Below are 15945 nucleotides of genomic sequence, written 5' to 3'. Positions count from 1 at the left end.
CTTTTTGGAGGCCTGCAAATGAAATATCTGGCAAAGGTGTGCGGTGACTGCCTAAACAAGTTACTAGCGGCTTGTAGTGAGTGTGGGATGATATACAGTATAAGAGGATGGCAGTATGATGCTATGGATTAAACGTTGTGAGACAACAGAACCCATTTTGGCGTAACCTATAACTTTTAATGAGTTTATAATGTGCCTGAATGTTACTGCCTGCTCAACTGGCTGCAGTGGTTGATTTGTAAGAGGTTTAAAGGAGAACTAAAGTCTAACTAAAGAAGTAGGTAGAAATGTTGTACATGATGTTTTGTGCTTCTGTACCAGCCCAAGGCAACCACAGCCCTTTAGCAGTAAAGATCTGTATCTCCAAAGATGCCCCAGTAGCTTCTTTTCTGCTGATTCACTGCACTTGGTCTGTGCTGCTGTCACTTAAGCTGGCCATAGACGCAACGATCCGATCGTACGAATCGTGGATTCGTACTATTTTCAGACCATGTGTGGAGAGTCCCGACATTTTTCATCCGGCGGAGTTCGGTCGTTTGGTCGATCAGACAGGTTAGAAAATTTCTGTCGGCTGCCGATAATATCTCTGCGTGTATTGCCGATCGTACGATTTTCAGAGGGAGACTGTCACTAGTGTTGTCAGACATAAGTATCGTACGATTGCTGTCAGGGGCAGAACATTGGCTGATCTGTTCTTATTTGATCGGAATGGTAAGACTTTGATCTGAATGGTTAGTGGAGGGTCGAGAGATGGGAAAGTCCGATCGTACGTTGATTCGTACGATCGGATCTTTGCGTCTATGGCCAGCTTTACTGAGCTTAGGGACCCACTCACAATATAAAGGCTGATTAGTAATTAATACAGATAATTACTACATGGCAGCACAGAAACCAGTGCAATTAGCATCAGAATTGAATAATCAGCAAACCTGTAGCATCAGCTTATATTACAGACCAATCTCATTTTCTGCTGGATAATTAGTGACAACCCTAAGCTTAGCTTCTCAACAGCTGCTCAGAGGTCACTTTATAAAATATGAAATTTTTAGCCACATTCATTTTTAGGGTTTAGTTCTCCTTTATTTTTTTTTCAAAATAAAATTTTTTATTGGTTTCTCACAATCCACAGTACAGAATAAAAGGCATAATGCACACAATAGGTCACGGCAATGAAAAAGATACCATAGTAGCGTGTCTACAAACAGACCAGGTACCAGATGGACACAGTAATGTCTAGGACAATCGAAAGTTCTACAATCAGCCCTTCAAGCGAAAGACATGTGGTCAATATCAAATAAGTACCGATAAGACAGTGTAGGCAGAAGGCAGTGGAGTGGAAACCAAGGAGTATTTTTGCAAATCAAAAGCTATTGTAACAACAAAAGGAATAACAAATAGAATAGAAAGGAGAGGAAAAGATAAGAAAAGAGGAAAAGATCAAGAGGAAAAGAGAGTGAAATGGAAAAGGAGAAGAAGAACTGTCCAGGATTATTCAACCGAAAAATAAGTAAACGTCCCTGTGCAAAACCAAAACCATTACCTGAGTCAGCACGGCCGAAGCCCGGGGGAAGGAGCTAGTAGGAGATACTGCATAAAAATAAAAAGAAACAATTGACGGCACAAAAAGCCACCCTAGCCCAATCTAACTTTAGGTCTGGAGAAGCCGCAGGTATCGGTCAGAATGCACGTATTGGGTCCAATAGAACCATTTTTTAGTGAAATTCCTCGTTTCCCTTTCCGAGGTGGGTCTCAGCTGCTCAAACCTATAGACTTCCATCACCTTATTACACCAGTCTTTTAGAGTTGGAGGGTCGGTTTGTTTCCAGTGTAGTGGGATTAGTGCCTTGGCGGAATCTAATAATATAGGTGTCAAAGATTTTTTGTAAGTAGACCAGGGAAGATGTGTATTGTGTAGTAAAGCTACTAGGGGGTCATTTTCAATGTCAGTCCCGGTAATCTCTAAAATGATATTCCTTACGGCGATCCAGAACGGCTTCAGGACAGGGCAACTCCAGAATACATGCAACAAAGAGCCCTGATGGACCTTGCATCTCCAACAGAGAGGCGAGGCCGTCTTATAAATCAAAGCTAACTTAGTGGGGTATTTGTACCATTTTGTGTAAATTTTATAATTAAGTTCCTGCATCTTCGTACAAGTGGAGGACGTGTGCAAAAGCTGAGTAATTTTATCCCACGAGTCCATAGGTATTTCGATGGCCAGGTCATGTTCCCATTTAGCTTTAAAGTAAAGAGCTGGGCGCCGGGATAGGTCAGACATAGTCCGGTAGAGAAAGGAAATCGCTTTCGGAGGGGCCTTGTCCGTCCCCCAAGCGAGTTCTATCGCGGTAGGCTCAGGACGCGGAATGTGTGAGGGAAATATCGAAGTGATAAAGTGCCTGATCTGGCGATATTTGAACCTATCCAAATCAGAAATATCTTGAGTAGGAATGAGTTCTTCTATATGTTTCAACCGATTCCCAATATAAAAAAAGCTGGCCCCCGAGTGCAGTTGTCGCTTCCAACCCTTGTAATAATCCAGGTCTAGACCAGGTGTGAATGCTGAATTGCCAAAAACTGGGGTATGTAAAGGGGGGGTATTAATCCATTTACCAGTCTTGACCAGACCGTCCCAGGTGTCCAGAGTGTACCTAAGCTTTAGATCAGTTTTATCTCTGAATACTCTTTGGGAGTGCGGCATCCATAAGCTGGCCCACAAGGGTGTGACCATGGAATCTTGCTCAATTCTAGTCCACAATTTGGACTGTCTATGAAAGGACCAGTCCAGACATCTGGTTAAGACAGCAGCCTTATGATAGTTAATCCAATTGGGAAGACCCAATCCCCCCTGTGCTTTGCTAGCTGAGAGCTTTTGATGGGCGATCCTCGGGTTTTTGTTCGCCCAGACAAATTTACTAGTGATGTTATTTAAATTCCGAAACATCAATTTGGGGGGGGGGTATGGAATCGTTTGGGAAAGGTACAAAAAGCGAGGAAGAACATTCATCTTCAGCACGTTTATTCTACCTATCCAAGAGAAAAGCGGCTTAGACCAGTTGTGAAGGTCACGAGAGATAGCTTGCAGCAAGTCCTTATAGTTGTGTTCGGTAGTTTGCTTGGGGTCTGAAAATATTTTAAGGCCTAAATAGACAAAGTGAGAATAAGTAGGTTTTATCGGGAAGTTTTGTAAAATAGCCGCGAAGTCAGCAGGAGGATGGGAAATATTAAAAGCCACTGATTTTGACAGGTTTATCTTAAAATTGCTAAATTTGTTGTAGGTTTGAAGCTCTATTAGTAAATTAGGCAAGGAAATACGTGGTGTTTTGACAAAAAATAAAAGATCATCAGCGTAAGCTGCTATTTTATGCTCCCGAGAGCCAATTCGAACCCCATTTATATCTGGGTTGGCCCGTACTCTATTAAGAAAGCTTTCTAAGGCGAGAATAAAGAGCAAGGGCGAAAGCGGGCAACCCTGGCGTGTGCCGTTCCTAATAGTGAAAGGTTCCGACAAATCACCGTTAATCTTCAATTTGGCCGTCGGGAGAGTGTAGAGATCGGAGATCCATTTTATCATGTTAGGGCCTAGGTTAAATTCCAAAAGTGTAGCACGAAGGAAATCCCAATCAACCCTATCAAACGCCTTTTCAGCGTCAGTGGATAGCAGCATTAAAGGGTGGCCAACAGTCCTAGAGTGATGCAAGACACTAAACAATTAGTTGGTGTTGTCTCTGGCCTCACGACCAGGGACAAAACCAACCTGTTCTGGGTGAATCAAAAGGGAAAGAATTTGGTTGAGCCTCATAGCGAATACTTTGGCATACAGCTTGATGTCGGTGTTCAGTAGGGAAATAGGACGAAAGTTGCCTGGGTCTAAGGGATCCTTGCCTTTTTTGTGTATCAGTGTGATGTGAGCCTCAAGGGCTTCTTTTGGAATGGTGGATCCAGTGGGTACAGAGTTGAACGCAGAGAGTAAGTAGGGAGTCAGGTAGCTTTCCATTTCCTTGTAATAAGAGATGGTAAAGCCGTCGGGACCCGGGGCTTTGCCAGATTTAGTGGTTTTCAGGGCTAAGGCAATTTCCTCCTTAGAGATCGGAGAATCTAAGAACTCACGGGTCTCATTGTCTATCACAGAAATATTAGAGCCGCGTATGTAATCCCTGCATGCTAGTAACCGTGCAGTAGGAGCAGAGCCAGGTGTTTGGGTTTGAGGTAATTGATACAGGTTTATATAGAATTGTCGAAACACTTCAGCTATATCAGCCGTAGTGGTAGCTAAGCGGCCCTGCGGGGATCTAATCTGTGTGATGTGATTGCGAAGCTGCTTTTTCTTGAGCATAGCCGCTAGCAACCTACCGCATTTATTACCATGCTCAAAGAAAAATTTTTTGTTAAACTCAATGGCTTTATTGGAATAAAGGGAGTAGTTGTCCCGGAGGTCTTTCCTCGCTAGGGTGAGGGCGTCGAAAATGTGGGCAAGTTTGGATTGCTTATGTTGCGCTTCGAGGGCATGAACTCTGGTTATTAAGTTTGTGAGTGCAGCACGACGCTCGGCCTTTTTCCTAGCACCAATTTTAATTAGCTCCCCCCTGATCACACATTTGTGCGCCATCCATAAAGTCCAGGGACTAACCCCTTCAGTGTTGTTTTCAGCGAAATAGAGTTTCAGGGATTGGCCAATATCAGTTTTGGTCTGTGGATCGCGTAAGAGGGTGTCGTTGAGTCGCCAAGTAGAGGATTTACGTGTATGTGACGAGTGCAGGAGAGTGCAAGTAATCGGGGCGTGGTCGGACCAGGAGATAACATCTATTGTAGCATCTTTAAGGAGCGGGACGTCAGAGTGACGTATGAAAATATGATCTAGCCTAGAGTAAACATTATGCACCGGGGAATAAAATGAATAATCCCTAGCAGTAGGATTGATAAGGCGCCATGTGTCTATTAATGTATGGGCTCTGAGTTGTTTTTTAAAGATTTCAATTCTTTTATGGGAGATGCAGGAACGTCCTGAGGAAGTATCCACAAGCGGTTCCATGGCCACATTAAAGTCCCCCCCGAATACAAGAGTACCCTGCTCAAATTCTGTAAGGGCCTGCAATATGTCTGCCAGAGCTTTGTGTTGTTCCGTAGGTGGAAGGTAGGCTGAAGCGAAAGTGTAAGTAACATTATTAATCACCCCTTTTACCATATTAAATCTACCCAAAGGGTCGGCTCTTGTGTCCGTAAGGGAAAAATGTAAGGAATCAGCAAGTAATATCATGGTTCCCCTAGACTTGGATGTATATGGGGAACTGGTGAAAACAGTCGAGAAGCCTCTAAATTTAAGAGCTGGGACCTGAGATTTTTTAAAATGAGTTTCTTGTACAAACATGACCTGTACCTGAAGCCTCCGCATGTCCCTCAGCAGATTATGGCGTTTGAAAGGTGAGTTTAATCCCTTAGCGTTGAGGGATCCAATACGGATTTCATCCATCATCAGCCAAGTAACGTATGGAACGCCGCGTCCCCCGGGCTCCGACCACTCTGAGACCTGCAAGGGAGGTAAAGAGTAAATTATACAAAGTAAAACAATCCTGGACAGAGGAGAGAAAAAGAGAGAAAGAAGAAAAGGATTTCTTGTAACATCCAAAAAGAGAAAACATCAACCATGCTGCAGACGTGTTGCTCCCCATTGTCACGTCTGAGATAAACCCTATGGTATACCCTTCGGGGGGGCATGAGTGTGGTTGCCAGAGGTACAGGAAGTCCTGACTCCGACCCAAGCCGTATGTAACTTAAAAAAAAAAGAAATTACAGGGCCCAACTCAAAGTGGGTCTTAGTAGCAAAACTAAACATCAAAACATCAGAAGAACTCAAAACCGAAAGTGATATCAGGAAAGTTACCCAGAGGTGTCCCTGTGGAACCTCTACTCAATGATTTGCGAGCTTTCAAAAGGGAGGAAAGAGAAGAAAAAAAAAAAAAAAAAGGGGAGAGAGAAAAGGGGGAAGGAGCAGAGACAGAAACTAATCATCATACAATAAACAGAAAACATGAAGAGACAATGCATTAAACGGCAGGTCAAAACAAGTTGAATGGACAAAGGCAATAGTGCAGCAAAAAAAAAAAAAAACCCCCCCCAGCATGAACATAGGCAGGCTGCCAGCCTGCCCGCCATCCCAAGTGTAAAACCAAGATATGTCAATCAGAAGTAGCATAGTCTCACACATATAAGTCCAGGGAATGAGGAAAATAAGCACGGAACCCAGGGCTTCAGAAAGATGTTACCATACGAAGAGAGGAGCGAAGGGTTCATAGTAGCCGAGGTGAGTGGTAATGATGTTCCATCATCGAAAAGCAGTTCCACGTTGAGATGAGCAGTAGAAGTACGTAACATCAAAGGGATCATTGCAGCAGCCTCCCTAAAAGGGGGGAAAGAGAGAAAAGAAAAGAAAAAAAAAAAAAAAAAAAGGGGGGGGGGAAGGAAAGCTGGAAATCAGCAGCAGTGGCTCCAGAAAGGACAAATATCCTCCGAATCTTCTCAACTGGTGACTAATGTGTTATAGGTGAGGCCCCAACTCCGAAGAGGAGTATCTTCGGACTGGAAAGTGACCCAAGTATAGACAGGGGATCAGTCGAAGCCCAAGTGGATGGGCAAGGCTCAGTCAGTTTTATCCGGAGTGCTCGCAGGGGTATGCCTCTGGCGCTTAGCAGATTTCTGCCAGTGAGCCAAATCCAATAGATCCAAGGGATCCCCGCTGTAAGCCAGGTCCCTCCATTCCTTAAGATCCAGCAATGGCAGGCCAATACGTTCACAGAAAGCCTCCAAATCATCAGGTTCTTTAAGGCTAAAAACCCTCTCATTCTTTCTTACAATCAAGGCAAAGGGAAAACCCCATCTGTAGACAATACCCTTGTTGCATAGGGCTGCAGTAAGGGGTCGGAGTGCCCTTCTCTGCTGGATGGTGAGCCACGCTAAGTCCTGAAATATGGAGACGTCATAATCTTGAAATTTGAAGCTTTCAGTATTGCGCGTTTTGCGCACAATGTCCTCCTTCAGTGTGAATTTGTGAATACAGCAGATCACATCTCGGGGTTGTTCAGCTCCCAGCCTAGGGGTGCCCAGGGATCGATGTCCCCGGTCTAGCTCAATAGGGGTAGCTATGTCCCCGCCCAGAATAGCATTAAAGAGCGAACATACCGTTTGGCCCAGCTCAGCATTGGTTACAGTTTCTGGGATGCCGCGTATTCTCAGATTGTTGCGGCGTCCGCGATTGTCTAAGTCCTCCATGTGTTTGCGAAGCATGTAAATAAATTTTTGGTGGTCATTCACCCTTTTTGTCGTGTTGTTATGGGCCTGTTCCACCACTTCCAGCCTAGCCTCCATTTTACCAGTCGCCTCACCTATGGCCCGCAGTTCAGTTTTAAGATCCGCCATATCTGCCCTTTGCGATTCCCGCAGCGTCTTCGCCATGGCGCGCAGGTCTTCCTTAGTTGGAAGGGAGGATAAAATTGCCCGCAGGTCAGAGGGGGCCGAGGACGAGCTAAACCCGGAGCAGGCCGAGCCGGCAGGACTGGGGCTTCTGGTAGGTGCACGCGCCATCTTGGGATCACGTGTTCCTGTACGGGCGCTAGATCTCCTGCCCAGAAAGGGAGACATTGTGCTTTGAGCGCTATGCGTACTGGTTTGGGAAGATTGCTCACCCTTCTTATGGTGTTTCCCCATATTTCCAGGAGTGTCCGGTAGAGAAAAAGGGCTCTGTAGTAGGCTTTGAGAAGGCTTGGGTCGGGAGCTCAGACAAAGTGCGTCCTCTCAGCACGCCATTACGCCACGCCCCCTTAGTTCTCCTTTAAAGTAAACTTTTAGTATATTATATATTGGCTAATTCTAAGCAACTTTTAAGCAACATTTATTGTTGTTACTTTTTGTAAAACATCTTTCTATTCAGACCTCTCCAATTCATATTCCAGAGTGACTGAAGTTTATCAGAGCACATGACTGGGGGTAGCTGGGAAACTGACAATATGTCTAGCCCCATGTCAGATTTCAAAGTTAAATATAAAAAAATCTGTTTGCTCTTTTGAGAAACGGATTTCAGTGCACAATTCTGCTGGAGCAGCACTATTAACTGATGTGTTTTGAAAAAAACATTTTCCCATGACAGTATCCCTTTAAGGTTGAGGTGAGCTTCCTTTATCCAGCTGTCCCCATATGACACCGGCATAACTGAAGGTCTATGGACATGGCTGAAAACCCCTGGGTGCACTGGCCCATTTCAGACTGGTGTCATGTCCATGGTTAGGGTGCAGTCATTACTCACCTGTAGTACCAGTCTCCAGTCCATCTTCGTAGGCTGTAACTAGCCCTGGATCTCCTTCCTGTCCTGCCTCCCCTACTCGGACTTTAAATGGACTCCCAGGAACGTGGCTCCCATTAAACTTGACGTCAACCATGTGGATCCCATTCTCCCGGGGCATAAAGCATACAGCATACTTATCTGTTGGCACAGCAGCAATAATTATCAGGTTTTGGCATAACATTATTTTAAATCGTCATAAGTGCACAATGTAAGAAACATTCTTAGTATATTTGTATTCATATGTAATAGGGATGCACCGAATCCAGGATTCGATTCGGTATTCGGCCAAGATTACTGTGGCTAGCCAAACCAAATCCTTAAAATCATGTGACTTTTTGTCACAAAACAAGGTGCGCCGCCATTTTCAGCAGGATTCAGCCGAATCCTTGTGCCTGGCCGAAACGAATCCTTAAAATCATGTGACTTTTCGTCACAAAACAAGGAAGTAAAACTTTTTTTCCGTGCGCACCTCTATTTTTCTCTCCCCCTCAATGATTTGCATATGCAAATTAGGGTTTGGATTTGGTTCGGTCGAATCTTTAACAAAGGATTCGGGGGTTTGGGCAAATCCAAAATAGTGGATTTGGTGCATCCCTAATATGTAAGGGTGGAAGCTCCCACCATAATATATAAATATAAAAGAGGTAATGTTCTAGACACACAATAAGGGGTTATTTACTAAACTGCGAATGCCAAAAAACCCCAAAAATTTTTGTTTGTTTTTTAGTATAAAATCTGAATTTTTAGAGGGAAAAAAACCCACACATTTTTTGGGATTTATTATACCCCAAGGATGGAAAAAGTCAGATTCCGAAAATCCAGCATCTCTGACCTGCCGAGGTTGCATATAAATCAATGGGAGAAGTCCCAAAGATTTTGTGGGTTTCGTGCAATAATCCGAGGAGTTTGTGTTTTTTGGGCACAAATCAGAAACCCCAGTTTTCTGGTGGAAAATCAGAAAAATGTGTACGATTTATATTTTTCATGATTTTTTGTGTGTTTTCCCTGTTAACAAAATTTTTGGAAAAGTCTATTTATAAATAAGGTGAAAAAACCTGTGTGGATTTGGTTTCAGAAAATATTGAGATAAATTCGGACCTTGATAAATGGGCCTCCAAGGCAATAGATTTACCTGGTTCCAGTTCAGTGACAAAGCAGTCCTCCACCGCTCCAGACGGGCTATGAACCTTGGCATCAATCTTGCCTCTAGCCCCATTAAGCCGTATGGCAAAGGATGCTGGTTGGTTAACTCTCAATCCAGATTCCTGAAAATAGAATTCAATCAATCGGAAAAGGAGGCAAACAGGTGAGTTTCAGTGGGTCTCTGCAGGCCAGTTACGATGTGTGACGACCATTTTATCCAAATAATCCAAATGTTTAAAAAATGATTTCCTTTTACTCTGTAATAATAAAACAGTAATTTGTACTTGATCCCAACTAAGATAAAATTAATCCTTATTGGAAGCAAAACCAGCCTATTGGCTTTATTTAATGTTTACATGATTTTCTAGTAGAAGATCCAAATTACGGAAATATCTGTTATCCGAAAAACCCCAGGTCTATGTCATTCTGGATAACAGATCTCATACCTGTATTATCATAACTAGGACCTGTAGGTTCTAGTGCTAATTTTTCAACTGAGCTCCATCTCCCAAGGCCCTGACCAAGACACCCCTGATATTTGAGTGACTTCATATTCCCTGCATCTACCAGAAGTTAAGACCCTGTTTTGCAGTAAAATATAAAACAACAGATTCCCCCATTTTAATGAAAGGTAAATTAGTATTAGGAAAGGAGGAAGTTCACTTTAATTGCTGAGGTCAGCAATACCCAACTTTTTAAAGCCAGTTTATTAAAGTCAGATAATGAGAATCACTGGGCTACAACATACCCAGGTGAACTTCTCCTTTAATCACGGTTCTATTAGGGGAACCCAATAGTCCCGGAGGCAGTGCAGCAGTTAAAGAAAAGAGAAAGGCCGAGGTGTATCACATTACCGTATTCTCAGCTAAATGCGAAAGAGGGAGACGGAATTCTGTTGGAACAGAACAACTACAGAATGGAGGGGCAATACTCGTTGGTGTGATGGGGGTAAGATCATTGTGTAGTTTGTCTGTCACCCTCTTTAGCTTTTAGCTGCAGCATCTGAAGAGAATTCTTGTCAGAAGCTTTTAAATGAAACACAAGAAAACCATCCAAGTGCCACATTGACCAATTAACATCTTTGCAGAGACCAGAGTCATAGTTACGGAAACCTTCCTTGTTCTCTATTGTGTCCGTAACATTGGATCTCGATTATATTCAGTCTCCCGACAGGCTCCTGTTACTGACTGTCTGGTGGAAAAATAGGGATGCAGCGACACCAGGATTTGGGCTTTTTCAGCAGGATTCAGATTCGGCTGAATCCTTCTGCCCGGCTGAACCAAATCCTAATTTGTATATGCAAATTAGGGGCGGGAATTGACGGCACTCTTTGTCACAAAACAAGGAAGTAAAATTTTTTCCCCCCTTCCCACTCCTAATTCGCATATGCAAATTAGGATTCAGATTTGGTTCGGCAATCGGCTGAATCTTCCGCAAAGGATTTGGGGGTTCTGCCATTTGGGGGTTTCACCATTGGAAAATGACCAGCAGGTGACACTGTTGTAACAAAATAAATTTATATTAACAGTACATGTATCAATTACTATCTCAGAATAAAAACAAAATAAATAATGAAGTTATTACGGAGTTTCTGTGGAACTCAAATAAGGACATGCAGGAAACAGGACCCCCATGTATCACACCCAAATCATATGTAGTTTAAAAACATGCAGTGTTCCATCTGAGGGAATATTTTCATATTTGGTGGTGAAGCGAAGCACGAATTACTAACATTCTAAGAAACAGAGGTATTTTTCCAATACAGTGAGCTATCCATGTAAATGAACAAAGCTCTCCATGTAAAGGCAAATCTGCCCACTCCAAACACATTACTGATCCCTCTGAGCAAACGGCTCCTGCTGTGAGAAGGCTGTCTCTGCCCTGAGATATATATAAAAATATATATAAAGATATATATATGTATTTGTCTATATGTATTTTGTGGTCACACCCTCATTGCACCCCCGCCTAATAATTTTAAAAACTAGTGGTGAGCACAACTTTCCCTTGTTTGTTATAGTTCTAAAAGAGCAGTGACCAGCTCCATGTTGTAGCTCCCACCCCCTCCAACTATAGTCAGGTGATCCCACTGGTGTCTAATAAATGCAAATCAGGGGCGGGAATTGACGGCACTCTTTGTCACAAAACAAGGAAGTAAAATTTTTTCCCCCCTTCCCACTCCTAATTCGCATATGCAAATTAGGATTCAGATTTGGTTCGGCAATCGGCTGAATCTTCCGCAAAGGATTTGGGGGTTCTGCCATTTGGGGGTTTCACCATTGGAAAATGACCAGCAGGTGACACTGTTGTAACAAAATAAATTTATATTAACAGTACATGTATCAATTACTATCTCAGAATAAAAACAAAATAAATAATGAATGTTCAATTTCTCTCATCAATTTTACATTCATTTATTTTAAAGGTTTACTTATCCTTTAATTCTCTGCTAGCACTATAAGACTGTTCCAAGCAGGCATCTAGTCAATGTAATCTGTGGAGGGCAAGGAGTTAATGGGTCAATGTGATTACATTGGGGAAAAAAAATAGAACAAAAACATAACGGCCAACTGAAAATTTACTTGCTCCCCATAATTGGACTTACCAGGCTCTTGTACAACATAGGAAACTCCAGAAGAGCCATCTTTCCGGTCTTCAAATGAAAGTTCAGCTTTACTTGGGCCTTCTACAGCAATGGAGAGGCCTCCGGCACCAGCTTCCCGGGTCCATATACTGAATTCAGCTAGAGAGCGACAGAACCACCAGTGTTAACAGACAACATAGCATGATCTATTTATTGATTTGCAATAGGATCCTTGTAAATGGGGTAATCCTCAGAGTTATATGGTGGGGCCAAAAGATTGGTTCAGTCTGCTTTGGCCTAGCAAGTCGATGCCCAATTTAGACACAGGTCATTAGGTGTATGGTCAGCTTACCTGGAACTCCAGCCTCTCCTCTTTCTAATCCAGGGCCTCCAGCCTTCACTTTCTCAGCTCCACCGTCTCCCAGGGGTCCCACGGTGAACTGGAATGGGCTCCCTGGCACATGCTCCCCTTTGTATTTTACGCTCACGGTGTGGATCCCGGTCTCTTGTGGCACAAAACGCACACACGACGTGTTCTGTCCAAGATCAACAATCTCTGCTTCTTGTTTCCTCCCTGATGGGCTGATGACCTTTGCCGTCAGTTCATGTCGGTCAATTTCTGGGGGAATTACATAATAAAAAATTACCTTATTATTAACAATTCAGTAACTCACTGCACATTTAAGGGCCAATACACCTTTACTGTTTTCTCCCTCCTTACGGAAATATCAAAGGCTTTTATTTATTTTCAGTTTGCTTTCTAAATGCAAATTTTAGAAAGAAACTGGGTTTTCTTATAGCCTTTATTAACAGGTGTCAAAGGTCCATGCTGGCTGAAGTATTCTGCAGTACTGAGAAAGATTCAGATGGAAAAGTTGAAGCTAAGTTCAACTGATATTTAACAATATTTATGTCAAAACCTGTGGTAGGCCAAATGTTAAACCAACTCATTTTAAACTACAAGTGCCATGATCCCCTGAAAAAACTCAAATGTTGGGGGGGGGGGACAACACAGGATCTTTTAGTCTAAAAAGGTTTAAAGCGCACAGATTAGAAATCCCTACGGAGTTTCTGTGGAACTCAAATAAGGACATGCAGGAAACAGGACCCCCATGTATCACACCCAAATCATATGTAGTTTAAAAACATGGAGTGTTCCATCTGAGGGAATATTTTCATATTTGGTGGTGAAGCGAAGCACGAATTACTAACATTCTAAGAAACAGAGGTATTTTTCCAATACAGTGAGCTATCCATGTAAATGAACAAAGCTCTCCATGTAAAGGCAAATCTGCCCACTCCAAACACATTACTGATCCCTCTGAGCAAACGGCTCCTGCTGTGAGAAGGCTGTCTCTGCCCTGAGATATATATAAAAATATATATAAAGATATATATATGTATTTGTCTATATGTATTTTGTGGTCACACCCTCATTGCACCCCCGCCTAATAATTTTAAAAACTAGTGGTGAGCACAACTTTCCCTTGTTTGTTATAGTTCTACAAGAGCAGTGACCAGCTCCATGTTGTAGCTCCCACCCCCTCCAACTATAGTCAGGTGATCCCACTGGTGTCTAATAAAAGGGCAGCCAAGTTTGGGAGTTTTACTTTGAAAGCAGCTAGTAAGTTGCAGGTAAAACTTAGTCCCTTTTATAAAATGTATAATGAAACCATAGAATTCTTAATGAATCAAATGAAAATTGAGCATAGGACTGGCCAGATATGGGATGACTTTGACGTAGTTGGCCAGCTTAAATATATTGCAATATATGGACAAACAATCCCTGTGTTGTTTAAAGGGTAAGGCATTTTTCAGTAGCAGTAGCACAAAATGTCTCTGTCTTAAATATATTGATAATGGGTTGAGTGCAGAGGAATCTTGTATTTGTCTAAAGATATATATATATATAAATGGGTGTGTGATTGTTTGGCTTTGGTTGGCCACAGGGAACTGAATTTGAGGCAAGTAACAGCATCTCCCAGGAAAGCGCTATTTGGAACCGTGTTGCTACAGGAGCGGAACACAGACATACAACTATAGCCTGCTGGGAAATACGTATCCCCAATAAACATCAACTTTTTAAATATCCTACTCCAGAGACTTGTTGCTCTCTCACAAATATGAAAACATATTTCATATTCTTCGCAAGTACCAAATTGAAAATGATGCATAATCTAATGGCGAATAATCAGTAAACACCATCATTCTCAGCTGGCAGAGCTCGTATGCTTGGTATTAATGACTAAAATTGACTGATAATTGATTTAGTTGGTCCATACCCCTAAAATACAATATAATCACTGGTTCATTTTACTTAGATTACCTTCTATTCTCCAAATTTAGGGGGGGTAGCTCAACAAGAGTGGATCTTGCCATAAATAGGAGGGGCATAATAAATCAGGAGTGTTGGAAGATATGCTCCATTGGTGCTTGTGTTTTGGATGACCTTTCACATGTCACCCACAAACACTTGGGCCCAGCGGGTTAGTCGTTCAAATGAACAAGTCTCTAATTTTCTTAGTTTTACCCCCTATTGTGTCAACATATGCCTTATACAGGGGTTTAAGTAAGTTTCCTGGCAACTAAAGTGAAAAATCTTCATTTCTTTTCATTTCACAATGGCTAAGCGTAGTCACCTGCAGTAGTTATGCCCCTGGATACATGTGACAGATGGACCTTAAATTATTGACTCCTATTAAAGGAGAAGGACCATAAATTATTGACTCCTATTAAAGGAGAAGGAAAGCTACCAAAGCAGTATATTGCCAATAGATTAGCCACAATAGTGCAAACTACAACACTATATTTATTCTCTACCAAGTTTTACCATATATGAGTAAAAAGCTCTAGAAGCTGCCATATTAGCTTGGTGTGACATCACTTCCTGCTTGAGTCTCTCCCTGCTCACTCATAGCTCTGGGCTCAGATTACAGCAGGGATGGGAGGAGGGAGGGAGAGAGGAACAAACTGAGCATGCTCAAGCCCAAGCCCTGGAGGTTTAAGATGAAAACAGGAAGTCTGATACAGAAGCCCATGAGTACACAATAGAAGGAAAGAAATGTGCTGTTTCTTTTGACAGAGGACTCAGAGCAGCATTAGTTAGTATTTATATAGACCTTTCTGATAAAGATTACTTACTTTTAGCCTTTCCTTCTCCTTTAAAGGGGTTGTTCACCTTCAATGTCCAAATCTTATTAAACCACTAAAAATGCTCTCATTGTGTTAGAAAACCCATTTGACATGAAAAAAAGTAAAAAGGTCAATGTAAAAGCTAGTTTATATACCATTTAAATCTGTCCTTCTCCTGTCTCACTGATCAGTTTTCTGAAGGATGGGAGTGGCCTGTTTTACACCTGCACTTCCTATTTGATTACATCATCACTCTCAGGCTTTGCCCTTACTTGCTTCTTATTGGCCATTGATACTGCCCTCCCCTTGTAATTCATTGGTTGCTTGTGCACTTGTAAGCAGTCACATAAATTCAAAGGCCATTGGTTAATTTCTCCCTTGCATTGGCTGCCATCTTGTGTGCATTACTCGAGTCTCAAAAAGAGCAGCATATCCCAAATCTAACACATTTTTACTATGCAAATAATCATATACATTAATGGACATGTAAACCCTATAAACCAGGGGTCATTTTTTTTTTTTTGCGACGAGGGGTGGGGTCGGCAGCAAATTTGTAGTGCCGGCGTCCAATTTTGGTGCGCCTGCGTCCAATTCGACGCGCCTCGTTTGTGCGCACTGGGCTTGGCGGCCCAGTGCGGGCGTGTCCGTGGCCCAGCGGTTGGGGACCCCTACTATAAACCCTTACCATGTCTTTAAATTGGGCACATATTTCCCACACAAAATTCATCATTGTCGCTGTATTTTTCCCTTCCGT

General features: G+C 42.5%; 1 pseudogene across 1 annotated transcript in view; it reads right to left on the bottom strand.

The window, feature by feature from the left end:
- The window catches only part of LOC108705609, a 93422-nt pseudogene that overhangs the window by 5576 nt on the left and 71901 nt on the right, over positions 1 to 15945 (bottom strand). Inside the window, exons 25-29 of the transcript XR_005967443.1 lie at positions 12412 to 12678; positions 12008 to 12218; positions 10330 to 10384; positions 9465 to 9756; positions 8294 to 8470 (exon numbers count right to left, since the gene is read on the bottom strand). The product of XR_005967443.1 is annotated as a filamin-B-like (transcript). The remainder of the gene's footprint in view (positions 1 to 8293; positions 8471 to 9464; positions 9757 to 10329; positions 10385 to 12007; positions 12219 to 12411; positions 12679 to 15945) is intronic.

This window comes from Xenopus laevis, chromosome 4S, assembly GCF_017654675.1.
Source record: "Xenopus laevis strain J_2021 chromosome 4S, Xenopus_laevis_v10.1, whole genome shotgun sequence".
Taxonomy (NCBI): Eukaryota; Metazoa; Chordata; class Amphibia; order Anura; family Pipidae; genus Xenopus; species Xenopus laevis.
The sequence above is the reverse complement of the archived record's forward strand: the minus strand, read 5'-3'. Positions and strand labels throughout refer to the sequence as shown.